The 18,767-nt window shown below is 44.5% G+C and overlaps 1 protein-coding gene and 1 non-coding gene across 3 annotated transcripts in view; one reads left to right on the top strand and one right to left on the bottom strand.

The window, feature by feature from the left end:
• dlgap1a (discs, large (Drosophila) homolog-associated protein 1a) overlaps window positions 1-18,767 on the bottom strand; it is a 1,321,170-nt gene that overhangs the window by 982,163 nt on the left and 320,240 nt on the right. The gene's annotated exons all lie outside the window — the stretch shown is intronic.
• LOC140386124 (small nucleolar RNA SNORA70) lies at window positions 9,027-9,163 on the top strand. Its single transcript, XR_011933590.1, has one exon. It is a non-coding gene; the product is annotated as a small nucleolar RNA SNORA70 (small nucleolar RNA).

The following is an 18,767-nucleotide window of genomic DNA, read 5'->3' on the forward strand; positions in this document are numbered from 1 at the left end:
ATCTATCTGTTGAGCCCTTGAAAAACCATCAACTTCAAAGGCTCTGTTGCTTTGATCTCTGGAAGGTTTGTTTATACAAGTGTGCAAGGGAACCACATAATGAATATAAGACTGAGTTCCAAACCACATGAATGGATTCAGCTCAGCAGGGACTATTTAGACAGTTGTGAACGGAACTGTTAGAGAGAAAATAGGGAATTATAAACCAGTCAGCCTGACGTCGGTAGTGGGGAAAATGCTAGAGTCCATTATAAAAGATAAAATAACAGAGAACTTGGAGAACAATGGCAGGATTGGACAGAATCAGCATGGATTCACGAAAGGGAAATCATGCCTGAAAAACATACTCAAATTCTTCGAGGATGTAACTAGTAGAGTTGACGAGGGGGAGCCAGTGGATGGTTTATTCAGACATTCAATAAAGTCTCACACAATAAATTAGCTTCTAAAATTAAAGCACAAGGGATTAGGTGTAGGGTATTGAGATGAATAGGAAACTGGTTGGCAGACAGGAAACAAAGAGTTGGAATAAACAGGTATTTTTCAAAATGGCAGGCAGTGTCTATTGGGGTACCACAGGGATCTGTGCTGGGACCCCAGCTATTCACAATATATATATATTAATGATTTAGATGAGGGAACAAAATGTAATATCTCCAAATTTGCAGATGGCACAAAACTGTGTGGGAGTGTGAGCTGTGAGGAGGGTGCAGAGATGCTTCAATGTGATTTGGACAAGTTGAGTGAGTGGGCAAATGCATGGCAGATGCAGTGTAATGTGGATAAATGTGAGGTTATCCACTTTGATAGCAAAAGCAGGAAGCAGGAAGGCAGACAATTATCTGAATGGCTATAGATTGAGAAAAGGGAATGTGCAACTGAGTGTCCCTGTACACCAGTCACTGAAAGTAAGCTTTAAGTTGCAGCAAATGGTAAAGAAAGCAAATGGTATGCTGGCTTTCATGGCAAGAGGTTTCCAGTACAGGAAGAGGGATGTCTTGCTGCAATTATACAAGGCCTTGGTGAGACCACACCAGGAATATTGTATTCTGTTTTGGCCTCCTTATCTGAGCAAAGGCGTTCTTGCTCTCGAGGGAGTGCATCGAAGGTTTACCAGGCTGACTCTTAGGATTGCGGTACTGACGTATGAGGAGAGATGGAATCGGTTATGATTATATTCCCTGGAGTTTGGAAGAATGAGAGGGGGTCTCATAGAAAAATATAAAATTCTAACAGGACTAGACAGGGTAGATGCAGGAAGGATGTTCTGCACCAGGGGGAGTTCAGAACCAGGGGCGTCATTCTCCGCCGGCGGGAGTCTCCGTTCTGCCGGCGCCCGGGGGTTTCCCGACGGCGTGGGGCTGCCCCACAATGGGAAACCCCATTGACCGGCCGGTGTTACGGAGACTCCCGCCGGCCGGTCGGGGCAGAAATGTGGCGGGGCGGGTAGGAGAATTTCGCCCCAGGAGTCACAATCTGATGATATGGGGAGACCATTTAGGAGTGAGATGAGAAGACATTTCTTTACCCAGAGAGTGTTGATCTTTTGGAATTTGTTACCACAGAAAGCATTTGTGGCCAAAATATTGAATGTTTTCAAGAAGGAGTTAAATATAGCTCTTGGGGCTAAAGGAATCAAGGGATATGGGGGGACAACAGGAACAGGTTACTGAGTTGGATGATCAGTCATGATCAAATGAATGGCGGAGCAGTCTCGAAGGGCCGAATGGCCTACTCCTACTTTCTATGTTTTTAAGAGCAGGTTGAAGGCGAGAAGTTCTGGGGTGAGTAACTCCCCTCCTGACTCTCCAAAGCCTGCGCATTACAAGGCACAAGTGAAGAATGTGATGAATATTTTCCACTTGCTTGAATGAGTGCAGCTCGAATAATACACTAAGAACTCAACATCATCCAGATCAAAGCAGTCCGCTTGTTTGGTACCCAACCACCAAATTTGAATATTCACTCTGCCCATCACCAGTGCACAGTCACAGCATTGTGTACCATCTACAAGAAGGACTGCAATAAGTGGCCATGACGTCTTCAACAGCACCTTCCAAACCCATAGCCTGTATGACCTAGAAGAAGAAAGGCAGCAGCTGCTTGGGAACATCAACACCTTCAAATCCCCTTCCAAGTCACAGATCATCCTGATTTAGAACTCTATCGTGCCATTCTTTTATCATCACTTGGTCAATTTCCTCAAACACCCAAGCTAACAGCGTTGTCAGTGTACCCACAGCCTACAGACTGCTGTAGTACAAGAATGCAGCCCCCAAAAGCTTCTAGAAGAGCAATTAGGAATGAGCAATAAATGTTGATCTTGCCAGCGATTCTCACATCCAATGGATGAGTAAAAAATGAGGCTTATAATACAAAAGTCAAGTTGTGCCAGCTTCACATATTATCACATGAGGCCTGATGTACATGATACAGCCAATGCTCAGTACAACTGAATATGTTCAGCCAGCAAGAAGGCAAGGGAGTCTCATGTATGGCTTGCTTGGTTCACTAAAAATATTTCACATTTCCGTAATGCAACTGAGGCGCGCGCCCAACAAGGCCTAAGAACAGGCTTAATTTAAAATAGAAATATATATTTTCCTTGGGTGGTCCTTATCTATTAGTGGGACCACTCCCATTTCTAATTTGTCCACATCGTGTTCTGCCACCATCACTATCTATTCCCCTTTCCTGCCCCACGTTTGCACCCCACAGGTAACTGCCCCTCAACATTCTCCATCTCTCCCTCCCCTAACTGTTCTCAGTATATGAGGCACTCCATGCTTCTTGGTTGAGGGAAGATATTTAAAAGTGAGCCCATCCTGTATTTTTGTCTCGCCTGTGTTTGCAAAGTGACTTGCACTGCATCTGTTCTCTGGTAGCTTCATCCAAGGAAAGGTACATTAACAGAGTCTTTAGTGGTCTCTGGGCACTCATGGTTCTGTCCCTCTGCAACACCCAAGACATTTCATTTTTGCTGATTAAACTAGTTGTTGAACACACAGCAGAACAATGTAATTTACTTTGGTTATTATAGCTTTTTTAATTACTTTCAGCTCACTTTGGAGACTTGGAAAGTTTTCTTCATCTTTTTACAGCAAATACAATTTAGTGGGAGAAAATGACGTAATTTTGATATATTCCTTGCTATATGGTGGGCCATAAGGGAAGTATAATTTAATTTTTGTGCTGCAGATTGTTGAAAAAGAATGATCAGAACTTTGTTATTTTCCCAGTTTATTTAAATTGATTATTAAGGGTCTGTATTAATTTACCAACCTATTAATGTTAGTTTGACATCAGGAGTAGGGACTTGAAAAATAATGATATGATTGGTAAACATTGATTTATGACAACGCGCGTCTTGGAGGCAGCCTCCAGAACACGGTGACACAGAGAGGCATGTGCCGTCGGAAAGTGGGCCGGGGTCCTCCGGCTACAGGGCCCCCAGAGGAAGTCCACGGGATGCGGTAGGCAGCAGGCTGCCTCCACCTCTGATGTGCTTCCTGGGGACACACCTGACATAGTGGTAGAGTACAGAAGGCTAAGAAGATTGAGGATCACTGAGAAGGAACTGGGGGAAAAGGTGGGGGTAAGGGGGGTTTGTGGTAGGAGGAAGGGGTGAGTGGGAATCGGGGGGGCAGCACTATTGAATGCTAGGGGCAGTTGAGGTCACAATTGTATATCATTAATGCACATTGCATCCAAGACATGTGATTCCTCTGCCATGTTATTCCGCATTGCGGACCAGCCTCCACTCCCCCGAGTATGGTCGTCCTGGATTCCCCCACCCTCACCCTCCCCATCCCCCTACCAAGGATTCCCCCACCCTCACCCTCCCCATCCCCCCACCAAGGCATACCACATTTTTAAATAGGAGTACTAATCAGCTTCCGCATGACCGCTTGCTGGAAGGTGGATAGATCACAGGAGGCCTTTAGATAGAGGGTTGTTCCTGTTAATGGTTTGGAGATTGGCTTTAATTGGTGATTATTGGTTTCTCGTCACGCCCCCCCCCCCCCCCCCCCACTGCTACCCCCCCCCCCCCCCCCCCCCCCCCACCCGAGAAATGAATGGAGGGACCTCCTACCATAGGGGTTCCAGGTGCTGAGAGATGCCATCAAGCTAGAAATCATGGCGACGGTAAAAGCGGCGGTAGCTGAGGCGCTGGTCCCCCTTCAAGTGGCGCTGGAAAAGACAGAGCAGCGACTGGAAACACAGCAGGCAAGGATCAGCGAGCTGGAGAAGGCCACGACCAACCAGAGCGACCAGATCACCTCACTGAAAATTGGAAATGGCAAGGTTGGTGGTGACACAAGGGACACAAGGAGGAAGGTCAAAGACTAAGCGAACCAGTCGCGCTTAAAAGCCCGCATCATGGGCCTACCAGACGGTTCCGAGGGCAGGAAGCTGACGGAGTATGTGGCCCAGGGATGTCCCTCCGAATCCTAACCACAGCCGCTCTAACATTCTGCCCTCCTCCCCCCCCCCCCCCCCCCCCCGGGCCAAATACTCGAGGAGCCAGGTGGTAGTAACCACACTCCGGATGTGGTACCAAATGAGGCAACACTTTGGCCTAATCAAAATGTCCACCATGGCTCCCATCTGCAACAGTCACAGGTTCACTCCCGCAATAATGGACGCTACCTTCAAAAGTTGGAGACAGGACGAGGCGACACTGACAGTAAGGGACACATACGAGAACGATAGAGTAGCGAGCCTAGGGGAGCCTCAAGGAAAGGTTCCAATTGCCAAGAAGAAACAACCTGAGATACATTCAGGTCAAAACCTTCCTCTGCAAGGAAACAAAATGTACCCCCGCAGATACCAGGACACTCATTAGTAGAAGAACTGCTGGACGTGGGTGACCAAGGGAAGGAAATCTATGCGGACTTGTACGGTGACTGTTGGAGGGAGTACTCTCCCCCTGGACGAGACAAGGAACAAATGGGAGGAGGAACTAGGCATAGAGATCGGGGAGGACTCTGGATCGAAGCACTACAAATGCTCCATTTGCGCAGGACTGAGTCTAATGCAGCTAAAAGTGGTGCACAGAGCACACCTAACCAGAACCAAATGAGTGGATTCTTTTCAGAGGTGGAGGACAAGTGTGAACGATGCCAGGGAGGCCAGGCCAAACACACCTACATGTTCGGGGCTTGCCCCAGGCTTGTCGGGTCCTGGATGACCTTCTTTGAGGCAATGTCCAGGGTTGTGGGAGTAAGGGTGAAGCCATGCCCAAAAGTGACAGTTTTCAGGGTCTCAGAAAGCCAGAACTCTTCATGATGAGGAGGGCCGACGCCTTAGCCTTTGCCCCCCTTATCGCCCGCCGGAGAATCCTGCTCGGCTGGCGATCAGCAGCACTACCCAAAGCTGCAGATTGGCTGTCCGACTTGGCGGAATTTCTCAGACTGGAGAAAATAAAATTTGCCATCCAGGGATAGGACATGGAAGCCATTTATCAACTTCCAAGACCTGTTCGTAGCCATCAATCAGTAGAGTAAGGGGGGGGAGGGAGACATGAACAAGCCATTGGACAAAGAGAAAATGAAAGGGTGGGGGAAGAGGGAAGGTGAGGAATGGGGGAGGGAGGAGAGGAAATGGGGGGGGGGGGGGGCGAAGACATGCAAAGAGAATGGAAGGGACAAGGGACAAAGCCACAGAGGACTGGTCCGAGGACAAACTGAACCCCAAATCAAACTGTAAATAGGCACTTGTAAGTATGTGCTCTGGCTATATTGGGGATTGTAACATATGTATGCCGACTAAAGGGGGGTCGCGGCCACCTGGGGAGGGAAGAGACTGGCCTGTAAATATATGTGCTGCTTTCTGTTTTCCTTTTTATTCATTTTCCTGTTTGACGTGGTTTTGCAATATGTAACTTATGAATTGTTAAGGTGGAAATTCAATAAAAACATTTTTAAAAAAAAGAAATGTTTCCGTTAGATCTCGCCCTATGTTTGGCAAACCTGTTGGAGTTTCTTGAGCACAGATTTGTAGCACAGATAAAGGAGAGCCAGTGGATGTGGTGTATTTGACTTTTCAGAAGGCTTTTGATTCGGCCTCACACAGGAGACCAGTAAACAAAATTAGATCACATGGGATTGAGGACGGATTTCTTCAATGAGGGTGGTGAATCTTTGGAATTCACTACCCCAGAGCACTGAGGAGGTTTCACCATTAAGCATGTTCAAGACAGAAATGTTCCTAACTGCAGCAGGATGGTGGGGTAATTTTCATTGAGCTTTTGATGAAATTTAAAGAAAAACACTATTTTGAGGATCCTCCATCTAAATAGCTGTCTTTTGCTACAGACACAGGGATTCTTTTAAAAGAAAAGATTCAACAATAGGTAGGAGTGCGTGTTTCTCTTTCATTCCTGCATAAGATTAAAAGGGTGATGCACAATCAATTACACAAGACGAGAGTAGGATGTAATCGAGGCTTTATTACACTGAGATGTGTGGCCTCCTACAGCAGCTGACGAAATGGCTGCTGTACTGGGAGCACACATATTTATACTCCGCCTACTGGGTGGAACCAGCAGGCAGGGATCTACCCCCGTACCTGTAGTACAGGGGCCTTACCGTAAAGCACCTATATCAACATCCTATATATACAATATATACATCAGTGGTGACGACCACAAAGAGGAAGTGATATCTCCACAGCAATAGATCAACAAATAAAATGTTTGAATTTCTTGATTAACTCTGAAGCATACAGTATGGTTTTCCTTGCACCATGAAAAGAACTCAGAGGCTTCTCTTCACTACTTCAGTTTTTTAATGTAATTCTAGGCTGCCAAAATATTTGCAGGTCATCCTCTGAAAAAGCCGATAGCCTAGAAACATGAATGAGCGATGATATGGCGCAAGAGCTAAACACTCTTCTATTAAATTCCTCTTTTGGTTATTTTTTAAAGATGCATTAAGCATTACGATGATAATTATATACAGGCTTATGCAGAACAATGGCACCATTGCTAATGTTTTGGACAGTACATATTTTAAAACAAAGGAGATGGAATTCCAGCATTTAATGAGCTTCAATACACAACATAAAAATTGGGTGAATTTTGTAGAAGAGCAGAAGAGTGTGGTTTTGAAATAAAAACAAAAAGTTCTGGAAAAACTCCACTGGACTGGCAGCGTCGGTGGGGAGAGAATCCGAGTCGAATTTTGTGTCCAAAATGGTTTTCCTTCAGAACTGGACTCACTGACCTCATTTTTTCTGGAGATCTTCCCTCCAGAGCCTCCAACCTCAAAGTCCCCCAATCTCGAACAGCACGCTTCTACCTCCTTTCCACGAAGAGGACTGCTCCCATTGTTTCAGCCTATTCCTGCTCCACTTCCTATCTTGACTCTATTTTTTCTCCCCTTGTCCAGTCTCTCTCCACCTATATCTGTGATTCTTCTGATGCATGACATCATTCCTTTTCCACCATTTCCGGTTTCCTGACCCGAGCCACCTCCTCTTCATATGGGTGTTCAATCCCTCTCCATCTCCCACTAGGACAGCCTGAGGAATATCTTTTCTTCCTTGAATGGAAGCCTAAAGAGTCCTCATTCACAATCACCCTCTCCCACCTGGCTGAACTTGTTCTCTCCCTTTGAACAATTTCACCTTTAACGTGTCTCACTTCCTGCAAATAAAAGTACAGCTTTTATCTCAAACACACATGGGCACTAGTTATACCTGTCTTTTCCTCGGGTATGTGGAACAGTCCTTGTTCCAGTCCCACTCCGGCCCCCCCTCCCAATTCTTTTTCCGAACATTGATAAATGTATTGGTGCCACTTCCTGCTCTGCATCTGCAGCTGGAGTTCGGAAGAAGAGCCATATTGGAATCTAGACTTTAACTCTGTTTTGCTCTTCACTGATGCTGCCAAACCTGTTGAGTTTTTCCAGCACTTTCTGTTGTTATTTCGGATCTCCAGCATCTGCAGCATTTTGCTTTTATTTTGGTTCCGAATTGTCTGGAAATAGTAATGAATGATAAAAAAATAAATGTTGTGATAAACATATTTAATCATTGGAAGTTTCCCATTTTTAATAGTGCATCATTTCAGGATAACTGAATATGTTTGTCATTTTCTGAGAACAACCATTCTTTAATAGCTTAACAACTCCAAGAATGATTATCACATTCATTGTGCATTTCTTAGAATAACTGAAATCCCAGTCTTATCACATTGTTCAAATACTGCGTATTTTGGGACAGCTTTTACATGAAGATTTAATTACAGTATTTGTTTAGCTTGTAGGAAGTCATTGACAGGTTGATGACTGCTGTAAAATTCAAGCACGGTGTGATTTCATTCAACCTCAGGACCTTTCCATTCTCTGCGACTGTGAAGTAAAAGGAATCATAGCATGAACTGGGAATAAATTAAAACATTCACAGTATCAGGGCAATTCAGCTCAAAATAGGAGCAGCTTGAAGCATTCTGGAGTCAGTAAATGGGGAGGGAAAGGCTTACTGAATTGCTGAACTCACTCTGGAGAGGCCAGATGGCTCTTGAGGTGTAGATTAATGACAATGCGATTGGCGCTGAGTGTGACAAGGGAAGTGAGCTTCAATTTAGTGGTTGGGAAAGAAAGAACATGGCAATATAGAGAATTTGAGTGCTGGAAACTGAGCAATTATCATTGGTGTTCCTTTATCTTGCCATGACTTTCAATACAATGAAACACTGCTATCTCATGTGGGATCAGGATTTCTGCTACTCATATTACAAACAAATATATAACAGCAGTCTGTAACAGCGTCAGCATGAGAATAATTAGACATGCAGGTGAGAGTGACAAGTACAGTGGAGACACAGTGGCGCAGTCGTCAACATTGTGCCTCACAACGCCGAGGACCTGGATTCGATCCCGGCCCCGGGTTACTGTCCATGTGGAGTTTGCACATGTCATGTCTGCGTGGGTCTCACCCCCACAACCCAAAGATGTGCAGGGTAAATGGATTGACCACGCTAAATTGCCCCTTAATTGGAAAATGAATACAGTTTAAAAATTTTAAATAAAAATAGAGTCAAGTATAGTTCCAATTTTGTCTGATCCCTGGTGTGCAATGGCTGCATACAGTAACTCCCTGGTTGTGTATGTGCTTTGTGACTCCGTATGAAGCGCTCTAAAGGACCTCGGAGACAAGTCATAATGATGGACGGGAGAGGGCCGCGGGGTTGAGCGTGGTGCTCAGGTGGGTCTGCGGGAGAGGGGGGGGGTTGTAAACTGCTGCCTCTCCGCTCACCTGTCAAAAAAAAAGAAGAAACAAAAAGTATAGTTCCAATTTCAAATGATATTCAAATACTGATGATATCTATGGTGATATCTGTAGACTGAATCATCAAGGCGGCTTGACCAGGAAAACAGTATTGAGATGATGGATTAATCAAGAAGAAAGAAGCTGAAGCCATCAATAAGCCTAGACCGTTATGTCTTATTGCATGTTTCACTATAGCAATACCAATTAGCTTAGATTCAAGCACAGAGATGTCAACAATATTTGCACGCAATGGAATTGTGAAATGAAACACAATGTAGGCAAATGCAAGGTATTGCATAACTAAACTAAAAAGCATGAGGTTGACGATTGCTGTTGGGTACAGAGACTTCTCTTGGTCCAGAGGCAATGTTATAAATGCACTTATGTATTCGACCTTTCTTCCCTCCTCTTAATGGGCAGACAACCAAATTATGCTTCAAATAAAAGTCCTTTATAATAAAAAGCACACAACTTCCTTAAACGATATGACCGAATGACCAGCCTCCTAGGAGCAGGTTGGCTCCACCTACCCCAATGTTGCCTCTGTTAAAGCTGGAAATTGGTGCGTTCAAGGCACGGTAGAGCCCAGACTGAAACTTTCTGCATTTCAACTTCTCGCCTAATGCAAATGTATCTGTTCCAAGGGATAATTATCCCAATCCCTCAAATGACAGCACCATTAAGTCTCAAGGATTAAAAAAGGGCACATGACAAAAGAAAATGGCTAACCCATAAAGTGTAAGGACAAATTAGATTCAAGGAAAAATACTTTTCCAGGTTAAAGTAATACAATAGGCATGTTCTAAAGGAAATGAAACCGAGTGCTGTGTCAAGCGCGTTTAGCCGGGTCTTTCCCGGCGCTCATAGAGCAATCTAATGGGACTCTGTTTTATTTCTGGGCCTCAGCGGGGAACGTCCCCGGAGGTGGCACTTAGTCTCATCTCCTGCACTGAGAAGCTCTCCTCAGCAGTGAGGAAAAGATTGGGGCACCATTCTCCAAAGATTGAAATAGTAAAAGAATAACTTGCACCTCTATGGAGTGAATCTGGGGAATTGAAAATGGAAATGAAGGAAATGGCAGAGGCATTGAAAAAGTATTTTCTGTCTATCTTTCATTGTGGAAGACTTAGAAAACTTCCCAAAGATACTTGAAAATCAAAAGATGAAAGGTAGGGAGGAACTTTAAACAATCACCATAACCACGGAAAACGTGCTGGGAAAACTATGACACATGAAGGCTGACAAGTCCCCAGGACCAGATGGCCTCGGATTTTAAAAGAAGTGATTGCAGAGCTAGTCGATGTATTAGTTATAATCTTCCAAAATTCCTTTTCTGGAGTTGTCTCAGTGGACAGGAAAATAACAAATGTAACAAGTTCATTGAAGAAATGAGGGAGATAAGAAAGCAGGAAACTATGTGCCAGTTAGCCTTCCACCTGTCATAGAGAAATTGTTAGAATCCATTATCAAGGAGGTTATAACAAAATACTTTAAAAAATCATAATATGATCAGACAGAGTTAACATGGCTTTCTTTAAGGGAAAATATGTTTGATTAATTTACCAGAGTTTTTGAGGAAGTAACAAGAAGTTGGAGAGATGGCAAAACTCGGCAGTGTAGAGGGATCTAGGTGTCCTAGTTCATGAATCACAAAATGTTTGTATGCAGATTCAGCAAGTGATAAGGAAGGTAAATGGAATATTGGTGTTTATTGCAAGGAGAATGGAATATAAAAGTCGGAATGTTTTACTGCAGCTATGCAGGGCAGTGCTGAGATCACATCTGGAATACTGTATACAGTTTTGGCCTCCTTATTTGAAAAAAGGTATAATTTCATTTGAAGCAGTTTAAAGAAACTGCAGTTTAGAGAAGATGCATTCCATTCATTCCTGTGATGAGGAGGTTTTTTTTTGTCTTTATTCGTTGACGGGATGTGGGTGTCACTGGCTGGGTCAGCATTTGTTCCCCATCCCTGAGGGCATTTAAGAGTCAACCACATTGCTGTGGGTCTGGAGTCACATCTCGGCCTTACCAGGGATGGATGGCAGACTTCCTTCCTTTCGGACATTAGTGAACCAGCTGGGTTTTTACAACAATCGACAATAGTTTCATGGTCATCATTCGACTTTTAATTCCAGTTTTTTATTGAATTCAAATTCCACCATTTATCCTGGCGGGATTCAAACCCATGTCCCACAGCATTACCCTGGGTTTCTGGATTACTAGCCAGTGCCAATGCCACTACACCACTGCCTCCCCGTATTTTAGGAAGATAGGTTAAGACTATACCAATTGGAGTTTTGAAGAATGAGAGGTGACCTTATTGAAACATAAAAGATCCTGAGGGGACTTGACTGGGTGAATACCAGAATGATGTTTGCACTTGTAGGAGAGAGTAGAACCAGGAGATACAGTTTATGAATAAGGGGTCTACCATTTAGGACAGTGATGAGGATTCTATTTTTCTCAGAGTCATTAGTCTGTTGAATTTTCTTTTGCAGAGAGCAGTGGAGGGTGGGTCATTGAATTTATTCAATGCTGAGTCAGACAGATATTTGATAGACAAGGGAGTCAAAGATTACTGGGATGCCGGTGCGGCACGGTGGCACAGTGGTTAGCACTGCTGCCTCACAGCGTCAGGGACCCGGGTTCGATTCCCACCTCGGGCGATTGTCTGTGTGGAGTTTGCACGTTCTCCACAGGTCTGCGTGGGCTTCCTCCAGGTGCTCCGGTTTCCTCCCACAGTCCAAAGATGTGCAAGTTAGGTGAATTGGCCATGCTAAATTGCCCATACGTGTTCAAAGGTTGGGTGGTACGGGGAAAGGACGAGGATTGGGCCTGTGTAGGGAAGCCTTTCGAATGGTCGGTGCCAACTCGATGGGCCAAATGGCATCCTCCTGCATTGCCGGGAATTTATGAATACAGGGGGCAAACAGCAAAGTGGAGTTGAGACCACAATCAGGGCAGGCTCAAATGGCTGAATGGCCTACTCCTAAGCCCCTATGTGATACAGAGGAGAGCCAAAAGGTCGATTCTGAACTAAAACAATATGAGCTACTCAGAGAGACTTAAATAGTTGTATCTGTTTACTTCAAAGATGTACGGACATTGAGGTGATTTGATAGAGGTACACAAAATAGTTAAAGGGAATAGTAAAAGGGCTAGATTACATTTTCGTTGATAGAGATTATTTTAATTTGATAATTAGGAATGACAAGGGGTCATGAGCATATGTTATGTAAGATATGACTAGGTTAACTGTTAGGTAAATCTTCTTTTCTGAAAGGATTGTTGACCTTTGGAGAAGTTGCCATGTTGTGTGGTGGGTGCTGACTTTTTCCTGCACACCTTCAAACAGTAGACCTGAACCTGGCCAGGATAGACACATCTTATTCCAAAATGCTAAGAAATAAAACATGATCAATGTGAATTCCTGATCAGTGTTGATTGCCGAGAGGGATTGGAGAGGAAGTTTCTGAATTTATTTATTGATAATTGATTTTGGTTTTTATTTGTTTTTTAATGCCTCCCCAGATAATTGCAATCCTGCTGTTGGATAGGGGATGGTGATTAATTAGGCTGGTGGTTAGAGAATATTTAGTCCCGCTTCAGGTATTATAGGGATGGTGCAGCCTTGGTGAAACAATTGTTTCCAGCCTGACATTTTTACATGTTTATGCTTTCATATGTGTGAATGACCGTTGAGCAAGACGAGGGAGGATTTTCAGATATGTATTCATTTATGCAATTAACATGCTACACCCTGCAGGAAAGTTCATTTCAGATAATAATTTACATAATGTCACAATGTGCAACAGAGATGTGAAACTGTTGGGACCAATAATGAAACTAAAATCTATTTAATGTATTTTAAATTCAAGAATTACTAGGTGTAATATTATTTTAAAATTATTTTGTGGGACATGGGCGTTGCTGGCTAGGCCAGCACTTTTGATGCCCGTTCCTAATTGCCCTTGAGAAGTTGGTGGTGAGCTGCCTTCTTGAACTGCTGCAGTCCACGTGGTGTAACCCACAATGCTGTTGGAGAGGGAGTTGCAGGATTTTAACCCAGCAACAGCGAAAGAACAGCGATATAGTTATAATCAGAATGTGGAAGTGTATAATTGGTAATAATATAGAACATACATGTGACAGAATTGTTTTTTTTTAAATTCGTTCTTGGGTTACGAACATTGTTAAGACCAGTATTTATTGTCCGTCCATCATTGCCCTTGAGGAGGTGGTATTGAGCCACCTTCTTGTACTACTTCAGACCACACGGTGTTGATACCCTGCCCACAATGCTTTGTGTCTGTGGAGGTTTGATACAACTGAGTGGCTTGCTCGGCCATTCCATAAGGCAGTTAAGAGCCAACCATATATCACTGTGGACCTAAAGTCACAGACCGAGCAAAGATACAAATTTGCTCCCCTGCAGGAAATTGGTGAACCAGGTGGGTTTTTATGATGACCAGATTTATGACCTAATTGCGTTTAAATTTTCCCAGCTGACGTGGTGGGATTTGAACTCATGTCATTGGAGCATTCGATTGGACCTCTGGATTACTCGTCCAGTAAAATTACCATTATATTTAACCAATCCTCGATCTTACTGGAAATTATCCAAAACATTTTACGTATACAATTAAAACATTTTTTTAACCCAATTATGGGGCAATTTAGTGTGGCCAATCTTAGGGTTGTGGAGGTGAAACCCATGCAGACGCAGGGAGAATGTGCAAACTCCACATGGATAATGACCCAGGACTAGGATCGAACCTAGGTCCTTGACAGCGTGAGGCAGCAGTGCTAACAAGATACATACTCATATCACATGTACTTGCTTCATCGTCAGTGAAGTGTGCCTACAATAAATTAGTATCTGTTAGCAAAGGGATAGACAAAGGATCTGTGTGATTATCAGTCGCTCTCATAAAGCACTTTAAGGAAAGTAGTTGTCAGGTGGATGTGCTGAACCCTCTCCAGTTGTTTCCACTCCAGTTGGAAATGTGACAAATGAGTTATCCCTGCATTCAGTGATCTACTAAAAGCTGCACAGGCTTCTTCTTATTGATCTGGTAAGCCTGATCACTTGTAACCTGCGCCATTGAATTTCCCCGCCACTGAATTATTCCAGGACTCTATGCAGCACATGTCTGGCACCTCACAGTCTATCAGTCATGAATGCATCAGCGAGACCACCAATTCTTTGTTCAGAAGAATCAATGATTTGTACGATTCACTACAGATCCTGAGAGCGAGGCAGTCAGAGCTGTGGGATTTGGTGCCATTGTTGGATTTCCACAGGTATAAGAGACATTTGATTGCACACATGTGGCACAAAGAGCTCCGAGGAGCAGTTAGGCGGTACAGTAGCACAGTGGTTAGCACTGTCACTTCACAGCTCCAGGGTCCCAGGTTCGATTCCTGGCTTGGGTCACTGTCTGTGCGGAGTCTGCACGTTCTCCCCGTGTGTGCGTGGGTTTCCTCCGGGTGCTCCGATTTCCTCCCACAGTCCAAAGATGTGCAGGTTAGGTGGATTGGCCATGATAAACTCCCCTTAGTGTTCAAAAAGATTAGGTGGGGGTTACTGGGATAGGGTGGAGGTGTGGGCTTCATGCTCTTTCCAAGGGCCAGTGCAGACTCGATGGGCTGAATGTCCTCCTTCTGCACTGTAAATTCTATGATTCATAAACCAAAACCACTTTCAATCTCTCAATGTGCAGCTGGTCTGTTCCCACCACAAGCGAAGCCGTCAGGCGTGTACTCACTTCTCAAGGAGCTCTCATGACTCTTACATCCTTACTCAGTCTCAGCTGCCACAACTGTTTGCTCCCACTCAGCAACTGCAGGTATGGTTTCTGGGTGACAGGAGATATCTTTGAACGAGTAACATGTGCTGCAGATAAAGGGGAGCCTGTGGACATGCTGTACTTATGATTTCCAGAAGGGATTTGACAAGTTGCCACATCAAAGGTTATTGCAGAAAATAAAGCTCATGCTGTAGAGGGTAACATATTAGCATGGATAAAATATTGGCTTGCTGTCAGAAAAGGGCATGCTTAAATGGATTTTTTTCTGATTGGCAGGGGGTGATCGGAGTCTGGGACCTCAGCTTTTTACAATTTATATCAATGACTTTGAAGAGGGAAGTGAAGGCCTGGTAGATAAATTTGCAGATGACACAATAAAAGGTGGGAAAGTATGTTGTGAAGAGGACATTAGAAGGCTTCAGACGAATATAGATTGAATGTGGGCAAATAAGTTGGAGTATAATGTGGGAAAATGTGCAGTTATTCAGTTTGGCAGGAAGAATAAAAAGGCAGAGTATTACTTAAACAACTGCAGAATTCCAACGTAGGGTGATCTGGGTGTTCCAGTTCATGTGTCACAAAATGTTAGTACGCAGGTGCAGCATGTAATCAAGAAGGCTAATGGAACGTTATCCTTTATGAAAATGAAAATGAAAATCGCTTATTGTCACAAGTAGGCTTCAATGAAGTTACTGTGAAAAGCCCCTAGTCGCCACATTCCGGTGCCTGTTCGGGGAGACTGGTACGGGAATTGAACCGTGCTGCTGGCCTGCCTTGGTCTGCTTTAAAAGCCAGCGATTTAGCCCAGTGAGCTAAACCAGAGAGAAATTCAATATAAAAGTAAGGACATGAGTGAGGCTATGGGTGCAATTCTCCGGCCTTGTTATGCTCTCGCTCAAGCGAAACAAAGCTGGTGAATAGAGGGAGAGGCAGAAAACGAGAAGCGCGCCAGGCGCCAACAGTTTGTGATCCAACCAGCCCGCTCCCGTAGGCAATTTCCGCTTGCTACAACACTTGGAGCTTTTTCCAGAGAATCACAAATACCATGTGCAGTTTCTATCTCCTTATTTAAGGAAGGATGTAAATGTATCAGAGGTGCAATTCAGAGGAGGTTTAGTAAATTGATAACTGGAATGTGTGGGTTGTCTTATGAGGAAAGGTTATACAGAGTGCACTTGTTTCCACTGGAGTTTAGAAGGGCGAGGGGTTACTTGATTGAAGTATATAAGACCCCCCCAATCCAACCTCCATTAAAAGACCCCATCAGACACCTTACCTGAAAGCTGAAGAACAGTTCAGGTAGTAAAGTGAAAGATCACTGCATTTTCACATACCCTTCCCTAACATCTTCTGCTTAGACAAAAGTGCTTAAAGCAGCGGTTGTTGCAAGTGTTAAAGGCTTCCTCAAAAGCCACCTACACTTGAAAGGTCTTCAAATCTCCTGACAGCCTTTGAAATGCAAAACTGTAATTAAATTTCACACAGCAATACATTGCATTAGCCAGTCATTGGCAGTTTTATTACTCCAGAGACAGGTGCTTGGTAGATTGTTTATCTATCTTTCCCTTCATGCTTGAATGAATCTCCATTACCTTGTTTTGATGCTAAGCATGTTTATAAACACTGCTCACCACATCAAAAGCAACTAAGTGTTTTCTACTGTGAATAAGAGGAAGCAAAACCACTTTGTCACTTTTGATGTGTTGGGTGGGGGGGGGGGGGCGGGGGGCACCAGCCGACCTCTGGATTGAGCCAAAATGGCAGCCCGATACTGGGATTCCGATAGAATCCGGTGAGTTCCGCCCCATGCATATGTTTGCATAGTTAGAGAAACCTGTACCTGGGTCTTGCTCCTAGTGCCAGTAGAGACCAGTTGTGATTCCCTGCAGGCGGGAGTACTTAGTCTCCAGAATGGAGAATCCAGGCCTTGATGTGCAAAGGAGTCGTAGCAGTAAGAATGTTGTTCGGAAAAACAGAATGCAGAAAACGAGCAAAAAGCAGTACATGAATAAATGGATCAGCTGGGATGGTCACAGTTAAACTTGTGAAGCCAGAAACAGCAGTCAAAAATCTTGCAGTAGGCTGGCTTTAAATATTGCTGTTCTGCTTTGAACAGTTTGTGAACTTTGCAGTGTCTATTTTACAATGGCATTTAACGAATGAGGAGCTGCACTGCGGAGTCTCATGGGGAGTTAATTGTAGGATCAACTATAATGCATTTACAAAATGTTTTGCTGTCTATAGTGCCAACGCTTCAAGAATGAAAAGCAGCCTTCCTCACCGAGTATGGCAGTCGTTCAACTAGAAATATGCTGAGACCTATCTTTTGGATTCCGCAGCAGTATGTACTGAAAAGTGGGGGCACTATTCAAGTATGACCCAGGGAACTTAAAGCTGGATTTTTTTGTGATAAATTATAAATTAAATTATAAATGATTGCAGGCACATCTAGTGACTCACTGGGAGCAATTTAGCCAAATGGGAACTATGTCCCAGAGGGAGTGCGTTTAGTCGCGTGTTTCCTGGCACTCGTTGCGTCGAGAATCACAACGCTATCAAATGTCACTCGGGTCAGATAGGGGGCCTCAGCGGGGAACGCACGGCCGAAGCCACGTTTTGGCCCATTTGCTGTACTGAGGAGCCCCGCTCACCAAAACTCCTCAGTGTAGGGAGAGGGTAATGGCGTCCCAATCTCTTGAGCACCCAAAGCAACCCCCGAAATCCCCAACTCACTGTAAGGGGGTCAACCCCCCGGGCCCTCCTGTGAACGCGCCCCCCCCCCCCCCCCCCCGGGCCCTCCTGTGAACGCGCCCCCCCCCCCGGGGCACCCTAGGCCCGAACTTCACAGCACGGAAAATGCCAGCCTGACACCCTGGCAGTGTCCCCTCCATCTGACATTGCCACCTGGGCACCTTCGCAGTGCCAGCTTTGCACCCAGGTGGCACAGTGCTGGTGCCAGGCTGGCACTGCCTAAGTGCCCTGGTACCACCCTGCTCAGAAGGAATGCATCTGGGGACCTCCAATCACCTGGTAGACCCCCACGAGTGCCATTCCATCTGTGGAGACCGATCCTGAACGGCGCTTGCCTGAGGTCTCCAAGGCAAAGGGGATAGATCCCAACGACTATGTTACCTCAGTAAACTGCATATTAGAGTGAGCCTAGCAGTTTCGCTCTAATATGCAGATTTGCCAAAAATAGGCAGGCTTCACATCACGACGTCTCGTGAGATCATATTGAATCTCTCAAGGCGCGGCGAGATGGGTGGATCCCGGGACCAAGGTCCCCCGTGACTTACCGGCCACGTTGCACCGCGGTGCGCTGCTTTTTGGGTGCAGCGTAGCCAGTAGACCACACCCATTATTTTAAATACAAAATTGTTTGCAGTTTTGTCAAATTAATTTCTGCTGTTAATAGTTTGGTGTAAGATGCTCTTTCTTGTAAGTTCATAAAAGATTTTCCATAATTTCTTTGCATTAGTCACTATAACATGCAAAGGAGTAGTACAAAGAGTATGCAGCGCAGAAGCTTCCACTTGTGACTCTTACCTTAAGGTCACTGCTAAATGGGCACAATTAATTTTTATTAAATGATTCATGATTAGTGTTTCCAAAGTTTATAATGAGGACAATTAACCTGTTGCTATTCGACAAATATCTTCAAATAGGGATTAGAAGAAA

This window comes from Scyliorhinus torazame, chromosome 11 (genome assembly GCF_047496885.1).
Source record: "Scyliorhinus torazame isolate Kashiwa2021f chromosome 11, sScyTor2.1, whole genome shotgun sequence".
Taxonomy (NCBI): Eukaryota; Metazoa; Chordata; class Chondrichthyes; order Carcharhiniformes; family Scyliorhinidae; genus Scyliorhinus; species Scyliorhinus torazame.